Source organism: Macrobrachium rosenbergii, chromosome 1 (assembly GCF_040412425.1).
Source record: "Macrobrachium rosenbergii isolate ZJJX-2024 chromosome 1, ASM4041242v1, whole genome shotgun sequence".
In the NCBI taxonomy this organism is placed as follows: domain Eukaryota; kingdom Metazoa; phylum Arthropoda; class Malacostraca; order Decapoda; family Palaemonidae; genus Macrobrachium; species Macrobrachium rosenbergii.
Genome location: NC_089741.1, coordinates 35253236 through 35265735, shown reverse-complemented (window position 1 = coordinate 35265735; position 12500 = coordinate 35253236). Strand labels below are relative to the sequence as shown.

Genomic DNA, 12500 nt, shown 5'->3' with positions numbered 1-12500 from the left:
CATGGAAACGCTCTTGCACAAGATCGTGTGAAAAGAGTCCAGGTAGAAGAAACCTTGGGGTATTAGTATTCGCATCATGGGACGTAGAGAAAACGCCCCCATCTTCAGCCCCCGTATTTGGAGGAGAACCTGTCGACGTTTCCCGGAAGGAGTCTGATGTGAAAGTTCGGTAAATGAGTCTTTGATCGAGGAGAACCTCCAGGCGGCGTCTGAGTCTGCTGAGAGAGAGAGAGAGAGAGAGAGAGAGAGAGAGAGAGAGAAAGAGTTTTGAGTCTGAAAGTAGTAAAGTAGTTTTTTTGTTGTTGGTGTTGTAGGAGAAGGCAAGACGAGTGTACATGGCAAATGGATGGTTGGTGAGGGGGGGGCGGGGTTTAGGGGGAGGTGGAACTCCACCAGAACTCCACCCCAGATGAATATTCCAATCTGCGCGAGGTGGCCATTCAGAATGGAGTCTTTCAGTGACAGTGTTTGCCAAGTCATACGGAGGGAGATAGGCTCTCTGTCTCCATTTCCATGCATTCGAGCTCGAAATAGGAATCAAAGAAAGGAAGAAGAAGAAGAAGAAAAGAAGCATAAGACTGGGTCCCTGTGAAAAGGGAGGCTGTGTGTATTGCGTAGAAGCGCGTCAATAGTTCGGAAAATACAGCCAACTTCTTTTCTCCATTCTAACCCGAAAGGTGACCGCGGCGGGACAGAGATCATTTGTGTGAAGAATAAACGAGAATTAAAAACGAGTACACTGCAAGATCCCTGCCAAGACAGCGCTGAGCTGTTACTGTGCTTGTGTCAAGATTTTCTGAAGAAGTTCCTGTCTTACTTCATTGCTGCCTTATAGTCTTCGAAAACATTACTGTTACTTCATTGCCCCCTTTTAGTCTTCGAAAATGTTCTGCAAGACGCTTGGTCATTTACATTATCAGCCCAAGAGATTGCAGCAGGATTCTCTTACGGCTGAATTACGCCAAAAAATATAGCGAGAATAAAGTTCCTCATGCCTTGTTTTTTTTCTTATTTTTGGTAGCATTTCATGTAAGTTTTATTTCCGATTTAATTATTATTTTTAGATTTATTATAACGCATTTATTTCTTTACTCTCTTGTCAAATACTTATTGTGGAAAATTTTATCCTCAATAATAATAATAATAATAATAATAATAATAATAATGGTGAAGAATTCACAATGATTTCATTATATATATAATATATATTTATATATATATATATATATATATATATATATATATAATATATATATATATATATATATATATATATATATATATATATATATATATATATATATATATATATATATATATATATATATATATATATTGCAATATCATTGTAGATTTCTTCTCCATTTGAGTGACTCATGTCATTATAAGATTTTTCATAATAATAATAATAATAATAATAATAATAATAATAATAACTACTGTATATACACAAATACCTCCTCTCAGATGCATAGTAGTCGCCCTCCTCAGATGTTCCAGTGGTGACCCCTGAGAGCCTCCACTTGTTCAGTAGGCGACAGAGCCCTCTTGGCCTTTCCCATTCATATGCAAATTCCTCTACTCTCCACAAATCATCTCCTTCACGTCCCCATCCGGAAGCTGAAAAGCTCACGGTGGCGTAATCGCGTTTACAGAATTGAGTAGGAGGAACAGAAGTATTTGTAGTAAGGGATTTCACGTCAGAAACTAAATATATTCGCGTCAGAAACTAAATGTAGTCTGCCAAGAAACTTAATACATTCAGGTGATTTTTCTTCTTTATTGGAGGGATGGAACCTTTTGCCAAGTTGAATTCAAAAAGATTAAGTAGCACCAGTACGAAAGATTCTTAAAAACAAGACACCCGATAGAAAGTGAAAGGCAGGTGTCCACTGTCTCGCTGGGAGTCAGAATAACGGATAACTGAATGGCTACAGTTGTGAGAATTGTAACGAGAAAAACGAAGTATATTCGCATGAGAAACAGAATATACTCAGGTCACTTCTCTTTAAAAACAGGATGCCCGATAGAAAATGAAATTGAGATGTGCCAACTATTGGGCACGTGAAACACTTAATACGCAAGTTACTGCAGTTTCATAATGATTCTTCAATGCTTTATTTAGGGGATCCCATTTGCAGTATCTGCAAAATCAATAGTAAGGCAAGGGAAAACTGCAGTATCTGCCATTTTTCTCAGTTTTGTATTTCTCCCGATACTGCAAAATAATACTGCCCTAAAATGGACGACCGCAGTATCTGCAAAAAGACAAAACTGTGACAAATGGTAGATACTGCAGCTTTCCCTTGCCTTACTACTGATTTTGCAGATACTGCAAATGGGATCCCCTAAATAAAGCATTGAAGAATCATTCTGAAACCGCAGAAACTTGTGTATTAAGTGCTTCAGGAGCCCAGTAGTTGGCATATCTCAATTTCGAAAAATTTGCAGATACTGCAGTTTTCCATTTTAGGTCAGAATAGATAACTGAATGACTACAATTTTGAGAATCGCAGCGACTTAAAGTTTGAAGTGAGATCAAGTTTGGCATTTTTCCAAGCTTTAGAATCTAGAATTATTAATTGAAACGTTTTATCAAATGAACACTTGAACATTCTCGACCGCCTGGAGTTAAAAAGCTTTTAGTGAGAAGTAGGACTGTCGTATAAAGCCGGGTGCCAAGAGAAGGAACGCAAAACGAAAACATTGAGCAGCATGAACAGTCCTCAGCCATTTGCAATCACAGGTTAACAATGGAAGGATTTCATTTTAACTTGGTTCTTTACCGAGTTGCTTCATTATTTTTAGTTTTCTGAGAAGAAAACTATTGTGCCGGCTTTGCCTGTCAGCCCTCAGATCTTGAAAACCACTGAGGCTAGAGGGCTGCAAATTGATATGTTGATCATCCACCCTCCAGTCATCAAACATACCAAATTGCAGCCCTCTAGCCCCAGTAGTTTTGATTTTAGTTAAGGTTAAAGTTAGCCATAATCGTGCTTCTTTCAACGTTATAGGCTAGGCCACCACCCGACCGTGGTTAAAGCTTCACTGGCCGCGGCTCATGTAGCATTTTACGGAGACCACCGAAAGATAGATATGTTTTCGGTTGCCTTGATTATACGCTGTAGCGGCTGTACAGGAAACTCTATTGCGCTGAAGAAACCTCGGCGCATTTTTTAAGTTTTTTTTTTTATTTTTTAAATTTTATTTCATTTTTTTATTAGTGCAATGACACGTTTTTCCAACAGTTATCCTGACACGTAAGCAACACTGACAGATCTACGCACAAGATAAAGACTGAGATTTAATTCCGTGGAATTTGACTCCTAAGAGGGAGCGCATCTACCGTATATCTACTGTACTCTAAAATATACATGCCTAATTCCCTAGCTGCAACTCCTTTCATTCCCTTTACTGCACCTCCGTTCATATTCTCTTTCGTCCAACTGATTTTCCACCCCCTCTGACATTTGTTGCATAGTGCAACTGCTTTCAGGTTTACTTCCTGTTGAACCTTTCAGACCTTTCTACTCTCAGTTTCCGTTTCAGCGCTGGATAGCCTCATGGGACCCAGCTTGGCATTCGGCTTAAATTCTCCAGTCTATTCCATATCCCCATTTTATAGATCTAGATACATGCTGAAATGAATATTTAAATATAATAATAATACGTGACGGACAGACACACGGACACGCATTCGGGAAGAAGCAACCGAGGCAAAAGCCTTCGCGAGAGATAAAGATAAAGATAAAGATAAAATAAGATAAAAAAGAGATGAAAAAAATAATAATGACGATTTCCCAACAGTCATCATCCCATTTAACGCCGGCCGTATCCCCCACCCCTCTCCCCCACCCCTCTCCCCTCCCCTCTCCCCTCCCCACCCACGTGTCGTGGTGACGTCCTATTCTTTTCCTCTCCTTCTTGTCCTGTAGGAGGAGAGAGAGAGAGAGAGAGAGAGAGGACGGACGGACGGACGGAAAGTGGAAGCATAAATCATTCGGCGAAGGCGGCGGGAGACTTGATCGCGGAGTCATAAGATACGAGCTTACGGCCCCAGCGTCATAATCCCCCCCTCTCTCTCTCTCCTCCTCCTCCTCCTCCTCCTCCTCCTCCTCCTCCTCTTCTCTCTCCGAGACCAGGCTCAGGTGAAAAATAAAATAATGAGAATGGAAATAACACGCACGGGAATGTAGATAACGAAAGATGAAATGAGAGGAATAAACCTGGAGAAAAAGGAGGAATAAAAGTATATAATATATATATATATATATATATATATATATATATATATATATATATATATATATATATATATATATATAGCCTGGGTACAAGTGCTTGTATTTGGACTTGAGTACAAAATTTTCAGTAACTGTACTTGTACTTCGAATTTGAAAGTCAGTGTACTTGTGCTTGTGTTAGTACTTGGGCAAAAGTACTTTTCAAGTATAGTACAGTAATGATTATGCGTTATATATATTATGTGTATATGTGTATATATGTAATGTGTATGCATATATTTGTGTGTATATGTAACAGTAATAATTATGCATTATATATATGTGTGTATGTATGTAAATGTATATATATGTGTGTATGTAATATGTATGTATATATTTGTGTATATAATGTATGTATGAATACTTGTAAGTGTGAAATTACTTACACACACATAATAAACCCCAATCATTCTCTTGACAGGAACCCCAAATTAGAAATAAAATAAATAACGGCAGTTTTTTAATCTTAAAAGGCAAATAAGATCTTTGACCGCTTAATGAGGTGTTCCTTTCCGAGACGCGAGTTCCCCGGGCTCTATCAGCCTTCACTTTTACTGAAGGGCGTCGAGAGGATCAACAAATGCCTTTGGTAATCATTTCCGGTGAAAGATGGTCTGAAGAGGAGGAGGAGGAGGAGGCATCAGGGAGTACTTGAGGTTATTCTGAACTTGAATAAAAAAAAATGACGCCGAGTAGAACCTTATTCGTTTCTTGGTCTCCCAAGAAGGTCTTAATCAGTCGTCCCCGTAGGAAGGGTAGCGCCGTCTGTACACCTCGTGCGGTGCACTGTAGGCGTTACTTGAGGTTCTTTGCAGCGTCCCTTCCTTAGCTCCATAGCTGCATCCACTTTCATTCCTTTTACTGTACCTCCGTTCATATTCTTTCTTTCTTTCGTCTTACTTTCCTGATTTGAGGTTCTTTGCAGCGTCCCATCCTGAGCCTCCTAGCTGCAACCACTTTCATTCCTTTACTGTACCTCCGCTCATAGTCTTTCTTTCATCTGACTTTCCTGAACCCTCTCTTGACAGTGTTTCGTGTAGTGCAACTGCAAAAGCTTTCCTCCGTGACACCTTTCAAACCCTTTGACTCTCAATTTCCTTTCAGCCCTGAACGACCTCGCAAATCCCAGCGCTTGGCCTTTGGCCTAAATTCTAAATCCTGGCTGTCTTAATCAGTCGCTTCTTTCCTTCTCTGACATCTGCGTTTTATGTTGCCCTTTCTGTCCTTCATTAGCTCCTGTGGTCCTCAGTTATTTCATGTTGTCATCATCTTGGTCCGCTAGCGGATCAGAAAAAAATTTTATGGGGCTGGCCACCAATTTTCATATTACAGGTATACATATATATGTATACTGTATATGATATATATATGTGTATATATATGTATATATATAATTGTTTTTTCTCAATTTTATTTCTATAATAGATTTTAAATTTTTTTTCCATTTTTATATTTCGTATTTATGTTATTATTACCTAAGTCTTCAATATTATTATTTTGTCTTTATTTTTCATGCGGGGGGGGGGGGACACGTGCCCAGGTGCCCCTCACCCCCTGGATCCGCTAGTGTCTTGATCTTGACTGACAGTGCCCTTCATACAATCTCTGCCCTGTTTCTTATTTACTAAATATCAGCTTTATTTAAAGACTTGACCTCTGGACGGCAATACTGAAGGCTTATCTTAGATTATGAATATCTTATACTATGAATTGTGAATGGTTTCCTCCCAGTAGGGACACGATTATCTCGTCGAGTACCTCCCGTTTTGATGGTGTACATTTTGACGGTGCAGTGAACGCTCATGTACCTATACCGTCCAAAAAAAAAGACGGTAGCAGGAGAAAGCTGAGACGGTTAATAAGCAGATACATGATGCGCAAGTTGTATTTTATACACCTCAAAATAAGTCAAGGTCACTCATGTTTGGGTCAGGTAATAAGGGCAGTCAGGGGTTCCTTCCTTTATCAGATAACATACTGAAAACTGACGATGGAAGAATGAAAATTGATAGTACTTATACCAATAACCATAGTCTTAACTGAAGTTCTTAGCAGCCGCTGCCTGGTTCCCCAGGTCATGGCCTGGGCACTGATTATATGTGTACACTTTGGTCTCTTAAGATGATGCGCGCCATTGCAGTTTAGCCACCTTTAAAAGCATTTATTAGGTTCTCCTTTGTTACCCATAGTGTCAAGTATCCTGCAAGAACATTTGGGTGTAATTTTGTCTGTGTTTTTCCTTCAAACATTGTGATACCTCAGTTGAAGCACTTGACGCGTATTTCAGCATTTCATTGGTTTTAATTTTAAGTTTGTTTATCAAATTTCTTTTCAGTCCCAGTTAGCCTGAAAGCCAGCTTTGCAGTTCGTACTTATTCGTTGCATATCCTTAAATATAACCTGCAGTAGTATTATGTATCTTCACATTTCAACCTTTAACATTATGTATTTTCATATTTTCATAATTTCTCTCTCTGTCGACAGGTGCGGGGTGAGGTACAGCTGTACTATGGGTGAACATTGGCGGTCAGGATGGCCAGGCGTGAGGGTCATGGGCCTACACTCCCACCTCCACCACCACCTCCTCCTCCACCTCCTCCTCCTCCTCCTCCTCCCAGCATGGGCATTATCACGCTGCTAGTCCTCCTAGGCCTCCTCTCCTCAGGTGAGTTGACTGCGCGGTCAAAAGTTTTGTTTCTGGTAGGAAATTTGACCTAGATTTATATCCTGCAGCACTGATAGGTCCAAAAGGTAAGGAAAGGCCCAGTAGGTTTTATTCTGGGGTCCAGAATGTAAGGACAGGATCTTTGGGGTCAGAATATAAGGAAGGACCCAATAGGTTTTATTCTGGGGGTCCAGAATGTAAGGAAGTGATCTCTGGGGGTCCAGAATGAAAGGAAGGACCTAATAAGTTTTATTCTGGGGTCCAGAATGTAAGGAAGGATCTTTGGGGGTCCAGAATATAAGGAAGGCCCTAATAAGTTTTATTCTGGAGGTCCAGAATATAAGGAAAGGATCTTTGGGGGTCCAGAATATAAGGAAAGGATCTTTGGGGGTCCAGAATATAAGGAAAGGATCTTTGGGGGTCCAGAATATAAGGAGAGTATCTTTGGGGGTCCGAAATATAAGGAAAGGATCTTCGTGGGTCCAGAATATAAGGAAGGCTCTAATAAGTTTTATTCTGGGGATCCAGAATATAAGGACAGGATCTTTGGGGTCCAGAATATAAGGAAGGACCCAATAGGTTTTATTCTGGGGGGTCCAGAATATAAGGAAAGGATCTTTGGGGTCCAGAATATAAGGAAAGTATCTGTAGGTGTCCAAAATATAAGGACAGGATCTTTGTGGGTCCAAAAGAAAAGGAAGGACCCAATAGGTTTTCTTCTGGAGGTCCAGAATTTTAGGAAAGTATCTTTGGGGGTCAGAATATAAGGAAAGTATCTTTGGGGTCCAGAATATAAGGAAAGTATCTTTAGGTGTCCAAAATATAAGGACAGGATCTTTGTGGGTCCAAAAGAAAAGGAAAGGACCTAATAGGTTTTCTTCTGGAGGTCCAGAATTTTAGGAAAAGTATCTTTGGGGTCCAGAATATAAGGAAAGTATCTTTGGGGGTCCAGACTGTAAGGAAAGTATCTTTAGGGGTCCAGACTATAAGGAAAGTATCTTTGGGGCCCAGACTATAAGGAAAGTATCTTTGGGGTCCAGACTATAAGGAAAGTATCTTTGGGGTCCAGAATATAAGAAAGTATCTTTGGGGGTCCAGACTATAAGGAAAGTATCTTTGGGGGTCCAGACTATAAGGAAAGTATCTTTGGGGTCCAGACTATAAGAAAGTATCTTTGGGGTCCAGAATATAAGAAAGTATCTTTGGGGTCCAGACTATAGAGAAAGTATCTTTGGGGTCCAGAATATAAGGGGGTCCAGAATATATCTTTGGGGAACTATAAGTATCTTTGGGGTCCAGACTATAAGGAAAGTATCTTTGGGGTCCAGACTATAAGGAAAGTATCTTTGGGGTCCAGACTATAAGAGAAAGTATCTTTGGGGGTCAGACTATAAGGAAAGGTATTTGGGGTCCAGATTATAAGGGGGTCCAGGGCCTAATAAGTTTTAATTTGGGGATCCTTAGTATAAGGAAGGACCTGATAAGTTAATTTTTTTGGCGGGGGGTGGGGGCGCTGAGGGTTTGCTGGAAGTGGTCACTTGTCACCAATCCTTGTTGCCATGTTGAAGTGGAAGGGATTAGGAGAGAGAAAGGTGAGAAAACGTGACAATTATTATTATTATTATTATTATTATTATTATTATTATTATTATTATTATTATTATTATTATTATTAAATTATTCAAAAGATGAACCCTTCTCATATGGAACAGGCCCACAAACGGGACCATTGGCTTGAAATTCAAGAAGCTTCCAAAGAGTTTTATGGTGTTTATTAGAAAGAAATAACAGAAAAAAAGTGTGCCTTAGTTTTACCAGACCACTGAGCTGATTAACTGCTCTCCTTGAAGGGAAATACAGAAAGAGGGATCTTTTATTAAACCAAGAAAGAAATAACCAAACAAATTATACACCTGTCATTTTGAATTGTTTCTGATGTAAGCAGTCAATTTTATCATAATAGCAATACTACGATGAAAATATAAGTGCTTTGGAAAGTTACATTTACACGAGTCTGTATCAAGAACCTGCCGAGAGATATTCAAGCAAGTAAAGTGCTTATGTTCTGCATATTAATAAGTTTAGGTGACTAACTTGGCCTTGCCTTAACTTAGCTCTTTTGCTTGTTTACTTTTCATGTATTTTTGCTTAGCCCGAATCTTATAGTATCAGGTCTGTGTCTTTGGCGAAATTCCCTTGCTTTGTACCGCCAGGAGGTGGTTTCAGTCTTGATGTTAAACTTCCCCGTAACTTTCTTGGCAATAAACATCCCTATTGTATTAGCCCAGTTGTTCTTTAGGATCTGTGTCGGTTCTCGTACTTTGAAATATTCAGAGGAAAGAAGAGTATGCGAATATTTGGCAGTATTTTCAGTATTCAGAAGTCTTATGAATTCATACGAGAGAGAGAGAGAGAGAGAGAGAGAGAGAGAGAGAGAGAGAGAGAGAGAGAGAGAGAGAGAGAGAGAGAGAGACTTCCAATTTACAGCACGAAATAGAATTCCCTCAAGAGGTAACGGGTGACAATGCGGTGGAAATATTAGTTGTTATTGTGCCTAGATTAGAAAGGGTGGCGGCAGGTATGTTTGCACCGACAGAAATGTTGTTGGTGGTGTCGCACCTACCTGTTCCTCTTGTACCTCTCCTTTCTTTTTCTCCCTTCTCTTCCTTCTCTTCGCTCTATTAAAATTTCATATTTTTTATTCTTTTGCTGCCGCGCTTCTCCATGTTTAGAATTAAGGGTACATCTTGACTTTATATATGTGAATTTATATCAATTTTCCCCCACTCATTTTTATCCTTTGTAGTCGTGGTGCTGGAAGAGTGTAGCCTTCCGGTTTTTCAACCAGTCTTTATTGATGTGGTTGCTAGCCCCACGCCATATTTCTTGGCCTCAGGAGACGCTGGTACCTTAGTGGAATGGTGAGCAAGTAGGCCGGAGTTGAGGCATTGACTAGCAAATGTTAGCCGACAGCGAGAGCGAGGTAGAGAAAGTTCTGGGAATCTGATCTGTGAAAACATGTGCTCCAAGATGGCCTTCATTGTTGGGAAGATGTGGATTTTGCATGTGTTCTTTTGATAGAGAAAAGTCAGAGAAACAATTTGTTAGTTTGTTTTAATACAGAGTCGATGGAAGGCGATGACTGCAACGATTAGATGAAACTGGCTGAGGTCTATCTGTTCATTGTCTGCTTGAAGTAAAGTGACAATAAAAGTTAACTGAAGTTGCAGCTGAAGGGTTTCTAAAGGAGATGAGATGCTGGTATGGGTATAGTTATAGTTCTGGTGGCTGGCCAGGGCGTGTAAGGTATATGACCCTGTTGGCGAGAGGGAAAACGTGCGTAATGGGAAGGGAATAAAGAGCTCTTAGGGTATGACATTACTGAGCGTGCCTTGGGAAGTGTGTGGTTGGGGTTCGATCAAGAAGGCAACACACATTTTAGAATAAAGAAATAGGTGTATAGTTCAAGTGTGTGATAAGAAACAGCCGTGAGAGTATTTTGAAAGTAAAGGGGAAACGCCGTATGTGACATATATGGGCTGAATGTTGTATGCGTTTATCTCTTTTCGTTAGATCGAGCCAAACATGCTCAAGGGTCTGTTTATATTTGGCAGTGATTAACCTAAGCCTTGGTAAACTGACCTTTATGGAGTTACGATGCTAAAATTTCTCGTAAATGTCAAAGCGGGCCCTGGACGGACAAACATAACCTTTCCTCTCACGAAAATCACTGTGAGCCATTTTCCCAAAACGCCCGGGATTAGATTTCATTGTGCTGTGTATTTGCGCGCTGAATAAAAGAATGATTAAAGGGACCTTGCTCTTTGCTCTTTTCAAGCAAATGGGCGGCGTTCATGCAAGGCATAATGCTTTTTTCTGTGTGCTTGAGTGCACTGGAATGGAAATCATTGGCGTGCATTCTTTTCGAATATTCACGTCTGCTTTGGATTCTGATGATGCGCCGTGCTGGCTTTTCTTGGCCTGAGAACGAGGTTCCCCTCTTCTCGGGAATCTTCATTGGAATTGGGAATAGTCTTTGGTTTTGTTAAGGTTCTCGATGTCCCCCTCGCCATGATCTTGAATAATGATTGCGCCGTTTGATATGGAAGTTGGGAAAGATTGTGGGACATGTTTCTCTCTCTCTCTCTCTCTCTCTCTCTCTCTCTCTCTCTCTCTCTCTCTGTACCCACTACCAGGAAAGGGGATTGGCAGTGCCACTCTTAGGAACCTGCTGTTACAGTGGGATACAGCAAAACAGCATCCCCTTCCTTCTCTTCACAGCAGATTCAGATGCTGTCATTGCTCTATATATATATATATATATATATATATATATATATATATATATATATATATATATATATATATATATATATATACATATACATATATATATATATATATATATATATATATATATATATATATATATATATACATACATACATACATACATATATATATATGCACCATCAGCACAGCCAGCCAGGGTTACAGCTATAGCAATGACAGCATCTAAACCTGCTGTGAAGAGAGGGGAGGGGAAGCTGTATCTCGCTGTATCCCATTGTAACTGCAGGCCCCTAAGAGTCCCACTGCCAATCCCCTTAGCTGGTAGTGCCTAACCTTCACTGAACTTCACTGAACTACAGAGAGAGAGAGAGAGAGAGAGAGAGAGAGAGAGAGAGAGAGATAAGCAACGTTTATCCATTTACATAAGGTTTAAAACTCTGCCACTTTAGTTTAGGCGTTTGTACCCCCTCTCATTTTTTTAAAGTAACGGACAACAGAGGGCAGTTTTTTTTTGCAACCTTTTAGATGAGGCTTGACCTTTGATGTCGATGTTCCCTCATCAATACTTTTAGACTTGACCAGTGACTAGGTCACTAGCTTTGAAAATACACGATCAGCTCCTCTGTTGAGACACGAAGCCAGATTTGAGAACGCCAAGACTTTATCGATTTGCCAATCTCGTGCTTGTTCATCTGGACCTGAAGACTGACAGTGAATGAGGTGAGCAATACGTGAGACCTGTATGGGGGATAGTGCCGTCAGTGCACCTCGCACGGTGCACTGTAGGCATCACTGAAGGCTCCTTGCAGCGTCATGTAGCTGCAACCCTTTTCATTACTTTTATTACTGTACCCCCATTCAAATTCTCTTTCTTCTCTCTCTCTCCTAACAGTTGTTTTCTAGTAAATTGCGAGGTTTCCCTCCTGTTACGCCTTTCAAACCTGTTTACTCTCAGTTTCAATTTCAGAGCTGAATGTGCTCTCAGTTTCAATTTCAGAGCTGAATGTGCTCTCAGTTTCAATTTCAGGCTGAATGTGCTCTCAGTTTCAGAGCTGAATGTGCTCTCAGTTTCAATTTCAGAGCTGAATGTGCTCTCAGTTTCAATTTCAGAACTGAATGTGCTCTCAGTTTCAATTTCAGAGCTGAATGTGCTCTCAGTTTCAATTTCAGAGCTGAATGTACTCTCAGTTTCCATTTCAGAGCTGAATGTACTCTCAGTTTCAATTTCAGAGCTGAATGATCTCCTAGGTCCCAGTGTT

At 40.1% G+C, this 12500-nt stretch overlaps 1 pseudogene; it reads left to right on the top strand.

Annotated features, from left to right (window-relative positions):
- LOC136849140 (protein turtle-like) overlaps nt 1–12500 on the top strand; it is a 553559-nt pseudogene that overhangs the window by 381535 nt on the left and 159524 nt on the right.